The sequence below is a fragment of the Pinus tabuliformis genome, chromosome 7 (genome assembly GCF_031772625.1).
Source record: "Pinus tabuliformis cultivar Carrire ecotype Pingquan chromosome 7, CPIR1, whole genome shotgun sequence".
Classification (NCBI taxonomy): domain Eukaryota; kingdom Viridiplantae; phylum Streptophyta; class Pinopsida; order Pinales; family Pinaceae; genus Pinus; species Pinus tabuliformis.
The window spans coordinates 1,147,964,450-1,147,975,029 of record NC_142293.1 but is presented as its reverse complement, the minus strand read 5'-3'; positions in this window follow the sequence as shown (position 1 = coordinate 1,147,975,029).

Below are 10,580 nucleotides of genomic sequence, written 5' to 3'. Positions count from 1 at the left end.
GCTGCGGTTGAACTCGCGACCTCACCCAAAACAACACGAAGCTTTACCGCCATGCCCACATATTGGTTCTTAACTAACATATTACAGGCAGGTCGACGTTAAAGAATCGGCCCCAGAGCAAGCAAAGATGCGATGCGATAATCACAATCGTACATCGCAACAGGGAAGGTATTAAAGAATTGGCCCCCGACAGGATCAAGGTTGTGATGCGATCGCACATCACAAAAGGAATGAAACTACAAAAATCGCCCCCCAACATACCAGGTTGCGATGTGATATCACAATCACATATCACACATTACAAGTCCCGATATATGTTACCCCCGGGCTCCGCAGATTGCAATTTGAGATAATCTAGATGCGATAAGATTATGGGCTGCAGTTGATAGTTCCGTCGGGTCTGCCATTTATCACAATTGCATGTCGCCCCATGTCGAGTTCCCAAACCATAATAGTGTTCATAGTCATATTGTTTCTAGAAATACTTCTTGAAATGCTTCCCAATAATCCTCCTCTCATTGATTTTCTTAACTTGCTTGAGGTAATATCACCACATGGAGCATTTCCTTGTAAATGGTATATGGAAATTATAGCTTCTACATTGGACAAGTAGTTATGCAATTGAACATCTTTTCTTATTGCTAGTAGCGAAGCTATAACATTCTCTCCCATATTGTTTTCACCATTAAAGGTTGGTGGTTTAATCTTCTTAATATCCCCTTGCAAATTGTCTAATTGAGGTATTCTTCTTTGATTTTTGACTAGGGGCACTTCTATATTGCTCGTTGATTCTTCAAATGCATATGACTATTTTGCTAAATGATTTGGAGAAAAATGATACCTTTGAGTTTTGGCAACACTTCTTGAGTGCCTAGATATTCTATGACTTCCCCTCCTTGCATAATATTTTCCTTCTTCCTCCTACCTTGAACCCAATCCATTCTTTATTTGCTTTTATGGGTGATTTAGACTATGGAAAGGCTAGGTGTTTTGTTGATTTTTCTTCTCTTGAATTTTTAGCAACCTATCATGATTAGATATAGAATACTACACCCCCGTCTTCAAAATTATCATGGTGTCTACTATCTCCACTATCTTATCTCTTTATTTCCATTAGACTATGTCTCTACATTTCCTACAATAATATTTATCCCTTTAACTTTTTCTTCATGATTGAAAGGTCCTTTTCCAACTTCCATGTTTCCTCCTCAATGTTTCTCTTCAATTATGAATTTGGATTGGATCATTATATTTTTTTTCATCCATCTTGATGCTTTTAGGGAGGAAAAATAAGATAAATTAGCTTACAAGAGCAATTTTAGTGGTGGGACTCAATTTGGGGAATTGGGATCAAAAACTTTTCGGGGCTAGTTTGAGGCCTTAAATAACGTTTTTTGGGGGTAAAACTTTTCTGTCTAACCATAACACCCTTGGAATTTTTCTACGCTGAAAAAACATTTCCAATTGTGCAAGAATTATGTCAATCAAAGTTCGAATACAATTTATGCCTCCCATAACTTGATCTATCATGATTGACCATCATAATTTGAGACGATGCCACATGAGCTCCCATTACTCATGGAAAAGGGGCTAGCCACATGGGCACTATTAAGAAGAATCTAGAAGGTTCTATATGCAACTCATATTGAGGGTTGATTAGGTCAAATTTAACCCCTAGTTGGCTATTGGGTTGTGCTATAACCAGACCACTAGGAAGAAATGTGGTTTAATTCTATTCCAATGCATTATTTTCCATAGTAGAGGAGAGTGGCTGACAATGGATAGAGAGATGGAAAAATAGAGAGGTTTATGTTTTATAGAAACTCATGAGCCACATGTCTCACTCCTTTGTATTTTCACCATTTCCATTTAGAGAAAGAGAGAGTAGAGCAGCCTCAACTTCTTGTTGGGTTTAAGCCTCTCTCTAGTTGTAGCCACGCAAACTGCGGTTAGTTCCTTCCTTTCCCTGAGCTCGAGAGATGGCATGTAATGTATGAAAAGAACCCAGATTAAAGTTATGATGATGAGACAACTCGATATCTAGTTACCGTTACTAATATGCTTTGCCCGTGCTTATAGTATCTATACCATTATAATGATAGTACGAAGCTTCATTAGTGTAATAAAGTAAGTCCTTGTTATGGTACCTTAAAAGGGTTCCCCATGTTATATCTTAGTATTATTGTCGTTTGTGAGTGATTTTTTTTTTTTTTTTTTTCTTTATTTTTTTTTTATTATATATATATATATTCTCTATTTTCTACATTTTATATCTTACATGCATATGAAAAAACAAGAATTTAATACAAATCCAAAAATCTAAGAAATGTTAACCCTCATAATATAAATTATGGATTTCAGTATATTTTTATTAGATTTGTTGTGATGAACTATCTAATGAAATATCCCTGGTAGTTTATGGATCATATTGGTATCATAGCTAGGTTTCTTTGGGTATATTGTGGGGAGTTGCATGTGATCAAATTAATTTAAATAGAAAGTCATAAAACCCCATCCATGATCAACGAATCTCTTTTTAATAACCCTTGAGATCCAAAAGAGGAGAGATTCACAAGATTGGAAGAGTAGGTCATAGATATTAGCCATGATATGAATCTTCTTATGGTAGCTTTGGAAAATAGTCTAGGAATCGAAGAAGATGGAGATTCCAACTTATAGACCAAATTAGAGGGAAAATTTGGGGGAATCAAGAAGAACCAAAGAAAGAGAATAAACTAGTATGAGTATTGTGAACCATTCATAGTATTTGTTCAATATGGAAGAAAAGGTTTACATCAAGTCATATCAAGGTGAGATTGATGCTTTGAAATTAAATCACTAGTTACAATAGTTAGAGGTTTATTTTAGTGTCCTCCACATAGAGGAGGAACAAAAAAATTCATTTTCTCATTTAATACTAGAGGACCATTCCTTGACCTAGTGGGAAATCCACATACAAACCCTGAGACTAGAGGGTGGCCCTCTAGTGAATAAATGAGATAATTTTAGAACTTTCATAAAGTCCCAATACTATCCTATTAGGTATTTAGACTGCTAGTGGATCCAATGGCATTACTTCAGGTAGAGACAAGGGTAGAGTGTATAGGAGTACACCACAAAATTTAGGAAGATGGCAATAATGTTGGGTATCTCTTCCAAGAACCTATACATACTCCTCAAGTATCTGAGGGTCTACATAGCCATCTACAGAAGCAAGTAATGTTGTTCAAACCCACAATAATGGATGAGGCTTATGTATAGGCACAATAATTGTAAAACATAGGCCAAAAGAAAGGGCAGTCGAGTGGTTCACATAAGACGAATTAGCAGAAAGTTTCCAAAGAAAGGAAGAAGAAATGGAAAGGGGGTAAGGAAACTAAGACAATAACCATAAAATTCCAATGCAAATATACCAACAACCACTATAACCATTGTAAAATTGATGGTCACACAAAGGAGAAGTGTTAGAATTTACATGCAAAACTCAACTCGAAAAACTAGAAGAAGGACAATAAGTGTAGAAGTCCCATGGCCACAAATTCAAGAAATTAGGGGGAAAACAACTCAAACATGGATGAGAATACTGTATGCACATTAGTGCAAAAGGGGATGAATGTGAGTAGCCTTTAGCAATAGGAAGAGAAGAAGATGACCAAGTTCTTCCATATAATGATATAGGTTAAGAAAACAAAAAATGAAACTCTTTCTCACTTAGGATCTCAAGAGAATCTCATTTTAGCAGAGTCGGTCAACAAACTATGATTGGAGGTTCAATTTCATCATAGCCCTTTGATGGGCTAAGAAATTAACTTCTTTTTTTTCAGCTCAGTACCATGATTTTTATCATTTCTATCTCTTAGATGCCTCCATAATTATCCTTTCTATATATCTATGTCACCATCCATATGTATATATGTGATCAAAGCTACACAAGGTTACACAAAATATGTTTGAAGGTAATGTGTGCACTATTCTCTACTTTTATATATTTTCTCTATAAAAATGAGCTAATATGTGATAATCACAAAAAATAACAAATTATGTAGCTCCTTTGTGGACCTGTAGCAGCTTCATTGGTTGGCACATCTCCAAGAGTAGCTCAACCAAAAAAAGCATAGGGACAAATGGAAAATGATACCAGGATGGTTATTTACCTACTTCGAACACCAAAGAAGTAATTGTGTCATCACGATGGCATATTAAAAGTCTTAGTCAACACAACAACCAATTGCGTGGCATAACAGAGACGCTGATTATTGAAGGACTATGCCATGGCATCATGTCAAAGCAACACGATGTTGTGATATATTTGTAGGATTGAGTGTTAAAAGCATTGAAGAATAACATTTTGATGGTTATGTGTGAATACCAAGATTCATACACTTGTGCATGAGCCGAGTCATAAGCTCTAAATCTAGATTATCATGTTAAAACACTTAGTCATCACTTTTGATTATAATTTGTAGCAATTAAACCTTGAATATTGTTATTTTCATAGACTCTATATATTGATCTCACTTAGTAGAGCTAGGAACACATAGACATACTTGATTTTTTGGTTTGTTGTATGAATTATTTCTCCATAATATAATTAGAGACAACCAAGTTTTCTTTCATTGCATGTGTATGGATTTTTGAGTTAATTTAATGTTTGTTTCTAAAGTTTTTCAAGGCTTGTGCAACCACCAGAAGGGCCCCATGAGCAATATGTATGGCGTTAATTTGTGTAGTATAGTTTTCTTTGTTGTCTCTCTACATTTGCTCTATTTCTTAGCATTAATTCTTATACTTTGTCTTTATGGGATGTGTGTCATTGCTCTGTTTTTGTTACAACATTGATTTATATACTATATTTCTTAACCAATGATTTATATTATTTATAATTATCAATCAAACACTTGAAAAACTCCACACAAAAAAAGTTAGACTTATATCAATGATCATTTAGGTTTATTTCTTGTAGTGTGAATTTAAATTTAAAGTTATGTGAATTTAGTTACTCACATTGTGTCAATATGATGTAGGTTGACTATATAGAACCTTCGATTGAATAGGGGTCAAATCTTTAAAGACTTCAAACAACTATATTCAAAGATTTTGAAGTGCTTGTTGTCAGAAATCATTTGAATTTCTCCATGGATGAGGATCTACAAATGTTTCATAACCATGATCATATTGAGTTATATTAGGTTTACTCACTTTCATAGAATATAATTTCCTTTCATGTCAATTTACTCGCCTTCATAGAATATAATTTATTTTCATGTCAATTTACTTGCTTTCATAGAATATAACATCTCTTCACGTGAATTTACTCACTTTCAGAGAATAAAATTTCTTTTTATGTAAATTTACTTTTGTTAGAATTAGAAGTTGAATCCTTGCATATATTTTGTTTTACACTTCAAAAGTCTACAAAATTGGATTGATAAGGTAAACTGCTTAGGAATTCTAGTACAATTGAATTGACTGACATTTTAAGCACCATTATTGGGGAAGTGTACATAGGATTTAGCGTTTAATATAGATTTCCTTTTAAGTTACACAACTTTGTAAAGGAGAAATGGTAATATGAGAGATAAGAACTTGTGCATCACATTGTGAGGTTTCTCCTAACCTTAGATGTTTAACTGCATTCATTTTTAGTTGCGTAAGTTAGATAGCATGTATAGAGAAAGAGATTCAAGAGGTAGATTCATCATAGGAATAACTTCAATACCACAATCACCTACCACCCCAACTAGATCACATGTAATGTATTAAGAACCACATCACCATCCACGTTATGTATTCCTACTATTACAAGTAGAAGAAGGCATCATGAGGTACGAAGATTTGAAATAAAAACAAGAGAGGAACGAAATTCTTCATTAGAATCAATAGTATACAAAATGATATCTTCAACCGAGGCAATTATCTTTCTTTCTTGTCCAACAAGAGAACAACTTGTTTCCCAAGAACTTGAGATACCTACTGAGGAAGAAGAAGATGAAGGAATCTTCTTTATAGGACCAATATTTGAAGAACCAAAAGAAGGCAATTCATTAGAAGAACTATATTTGCTTAGTTTTGAATAATCAATAACAGAAGAAGGAGAAGGAAAAGTCTTCCCTCCTCCCAATGGACATGAAAGAATATTAGGAGTAGGGGGAGGTGAAGGACCACCACATGGAGGAGGAATAATAATGCCTATTGGAGGTGGAAGAGGTAGAAGAGTAGGTAGAGGAATAAATGAATATGGTGATGATTAATAATATCCTTATGGATTTCCTATCCAAGATACCAATATAAATGCCAGTATGAATAATATTTCTCTATCAACACTTCCAAATTTTCATGGTATGTGAATAGAGGACCCATAAAATTTTCTTTTTGAGTTTGAATTACTCTGTAGAAGTTATGATTATTTACAAGATACTTAAAAATTAAAGTTGTTTCATGCTACATTAAAATATGGGGCTCTACAATCGTTGATGGGATTAGGTAAAAAATCTGTAAGATTATGGGATGCAATGAGACAACTCTTTTTAGAAAAATTATAAAGATTATTCTAACCAAGAAGACCTTGGCAACCCTGACAACCAAGTATGATACAAGATCCTACCCAACAATTTCAAGCTTATCCACAACCCCCCAAAAGTAATTGGAATACACCATTACCTTGGAAACCTTAGCCATCCCATACTCAAAATCAATATTTGCAACAAGGTTGGCAAGGATCATATGGAGGAAAAAATCCACAATATTATCCATCATATACTAATATCCCCAATATCCTCAGTATCAAACTCAACAACCATACCATCCACCTCCACCACAACCTCATCCACTTCCACAGTTGACTTCTAGTCAACCTCTCCAATTACCCTATACACAACCACCTCAAAGAACCACTCAATTACCTGCACAACCACTTCTGAGCCCAAGAAATAAAGTAACTCAGCCCACTTACAATGTCGAGGTATAAAATTTTCAAGCATATATATTTTCTCCTCTTAATCTAAATAATATTAAGCTTAGACACGTAAGAGTATTGCAAAAACACCCCCTATTGTCATTGAATAACAAAAAGAGGAAGAAATTCCTGATGAAATAAATGACATAGAAATAATACAAACCTTGCCTACTCCTCTAGTAGAATTACCTTCTATATCTTCACAAAATCCTCCTTTTGAGAGAATTTTCTAGATAGCGCTATGTGTAGGATTTTTGATCTTGTTCAATGTTTTTGGGTGGAGACTTTCCCCATCATTGGGAACCAAATAATTTTCGGAGAGATTAAAAATAGATAAAGATGTAGAAAATTAATTAATTTTATCAAATTACGATATGCTAGGTGAGTTAAGGAATATTTGCATTAAAATTCCTTTGTTGCAAGCAATAAGAGACATTCTTATATATGCAAAATAATAAAGGAATTATATATTAAAAAATTAGGAAGAAAAAGAAAAGAGCCTCCAAAAGTTCCACTCATTGGAAAGCTCACAGATATTATAATGGGAAAGACTTATATAGAAAAATATCTAGATCCAAGATGTCTTATTGTGAAGATTCATAATAATATTGCAATCCCATATACATTAATTGATCTAGGAGAAGTAATAAATGTATTTACTAGAAGTATTATGGATGAACTATAATTAAAAAACCTTTGATATATAGCAAATGTGTTAGAGTTAGGAGATAGATTTACCATAAAACCAAAGGGTGTACAAGAAGACATACTTGTATCTTTAGATTCTTGGGAATATCTAGTTGATTTTATGGTACTTACACCAAAATCCAATATGGGTGGTCATCCATTAATATTAGGTAGGCCTTGGTTAACCACGACCTATTAATCTATTGGTTGTAGATTTGTTGATATGAAAATTTCTAATGGCAATTTAACAAAGAAGTTTACATTATTTTCTCTAGCTAAAGTAATTACTAAATTTAAATATAATGAATGGATTGGTGGTGATGAAGAAGAATATGAAGATATACGACTTGTTCTAACAATATCACATGCAATGTCTTCTAAGCAATGGAGAAAATAAGGTAATACTTCTTATAACTAATGATGATTTTTCTCAATATCTTGAAAAACACAGTTATCATGTGAATATGTTCGAAAAAGATTTTGATGAAAATTTCAAAATAAAGGATTTTTCATCAATGGTTGACCTCGCATGTGGGGAACGGTCAACTTAGTCAAATTGGGCGTGATCCTTGTTATGGTGCTAGGAATAATTAAAGGCTTTCAGTCCCTCTTCTACATGAATTGAGAGGCTTGAACATGTTCTTTCTAGGCAATGCCACTATTGGGACGTAGAATTGAAATTCTCTTTGTACCTATTTTCCCTATATTTTCCTACCATTTTGACACCAAAAATCTATACCATGTCACTTCATCAGTCATTATTGGCCAAAGTATGTTTACTTTGTATGTCACCTTTATTATTCAATTTTGCTTATAATTTGATACAAAAGCTAACTGTTTAGGCTATTTTATTAATGAATTGAAAAAGGGTTGTTTTAGGTGGCATGTCTTGTTGAGATGTTGTTACAGGATGATATGTCCTCAATTTCATTTTTCTAAAGATGGAATGAAGGTTTCGATGATGATGTTGCTACAACATCAAAGACTATTTTGGATACTCTATTCTTTTGTGATTAGTAATAAAGATTGACATGGCAGACACATGGTCAAAGTCATTTTGACCATTGAAGCAAGACACTCATGGACAACACAACCAACTTAGTTGGAACAATTGAGATTTTCAAATGATAATCCATTGTAATTTAGAAAGTTTTTATATCTCTGTTTCAATTAAGGCAATTTGTTACAAGACAATTTTGTATAATCTTGATTTGGATCACATGAGAATCAAGAGATTCTCATGATGACCTTGACTTTTGAAAATGATTGTAATTTGAAACTATAAAAGAGTGTACTTATTGACCATGGAGCATGCATAGATAGAGATCAGAGGGAGAGAACCATCATTGTAAGAAATATTGTATTGCAACTTTCATCAATGCATCTCTTTACTGTTTGTGGCTTCATATCTCTTTCCTAATTATCTTGCATGTTGTGTAAATCACCAACACTTGCTAAGGAGGAAGGGCCCTCTTTCTTAGTAGGGATCACTGGTTAGAGAGGTATTGTAGTAGTACATTTATTTCCTCTTAGTTGTGAGTTATGTGTGATATACTATTACTATTACAGATCTTGTACATGCAGGATTGTAACCTCTATTATTGTGTAATAGTGTAAGTCCTGGACTAGTCCCTTTATTAGCTGTGATGGTTGTTTGATTACTGTTACAATTCTTTGGTATGTTTAATTGAATGAATGGGTGTTACAACATTTTTTCTTTTATTGTTTGAGTTTTGAATGGTATTGATCACGAGTTGAAAATTATGCTCAAAAATCAAATTTTTCAGAATGGTTTGGAACCTGAACAAACGCATAGAACTCGTCATCCTGAATCTGATGCAACTTATTTCGCATGAAAAAAACACCGTATGGCTTCAGAAATGCGTTTTGTTCACTTTGTCAAACATGTAATTTTTTTGAAGAAAAAAGGGATAACCCAGTGAGTAGTTCGTACTACTAACTAGGCTGCCTAGTTGGCACTGAATATGCAGTTGAGGTGGCACCATAATCTCATCGTTGAGTGCGACGTGGCATGTTCATACAAGCATGAGTTAGCAGGATATTATTGGTTGAAGGCTATACAGGTGGACTAATGCGAGGGTGACATGTGGCAAACCTGGAGGCTGTCACGTGCCCTCTCAAAGGTTGAATAAATTTTTATGTGGGGAGGACGGGGTTGAACTTATGACCTCACCCACAAAAAAACCAAGCTTTACCAACACGCCCGTAGGTTAGTTCTTAACTAACATATTGTAGGCCGGTCGATGTTAAAGAATTGGCCCCAGAACAAGCTAAGGTGTGATGTGATAATCACAGTTGCACATCGCAACAAGGAAGGCATTAAAGAATCGACCCCCGAGAGGATCAGCGTTGCGATGTGATCGCACATCGCAAAAGGAACGACACTACAAAAATCGACCCTCAGCATACCGGGTTGTGATGCGATATCAGAATCGCATATCGCACATTGCAAGTCCGAATATATGTTACTTCCGGGCTCCACCTATTGCGATTTGCGATAATCCAGATGTGATAAGATTATGGGTTGAAATTGATAGTTTGATCGGGTCTACCGTTTATAGCAATCACATGTTACCCCATTCCGCGTTCACAAACTGTAATATGTTCATAATGATATTTTTGCTAGAAATACTTCTTGAAACGCTTCAGAGTAATGCTCCTCTCATTGATTTTCTTAACTTGTTTGAGGCAATCCCACCACATGGAGAATTTCCTTGTAAATGGTATCTAGAAATTCTAGCTTCTAGATTGGACAAGTAGTTATGCAATTGAACATCTTTTCTTATTGCTAGTAACGAAGCTATAACATTCTCTCCCATATTGTTTTCACCATTAAAGGTTGGTGTTTTAATCTTCCTAAGATCCCCTTCTAAATTGTCTAATTCATGTATTCTTCTTTGATTTTTGACTAGGGGCA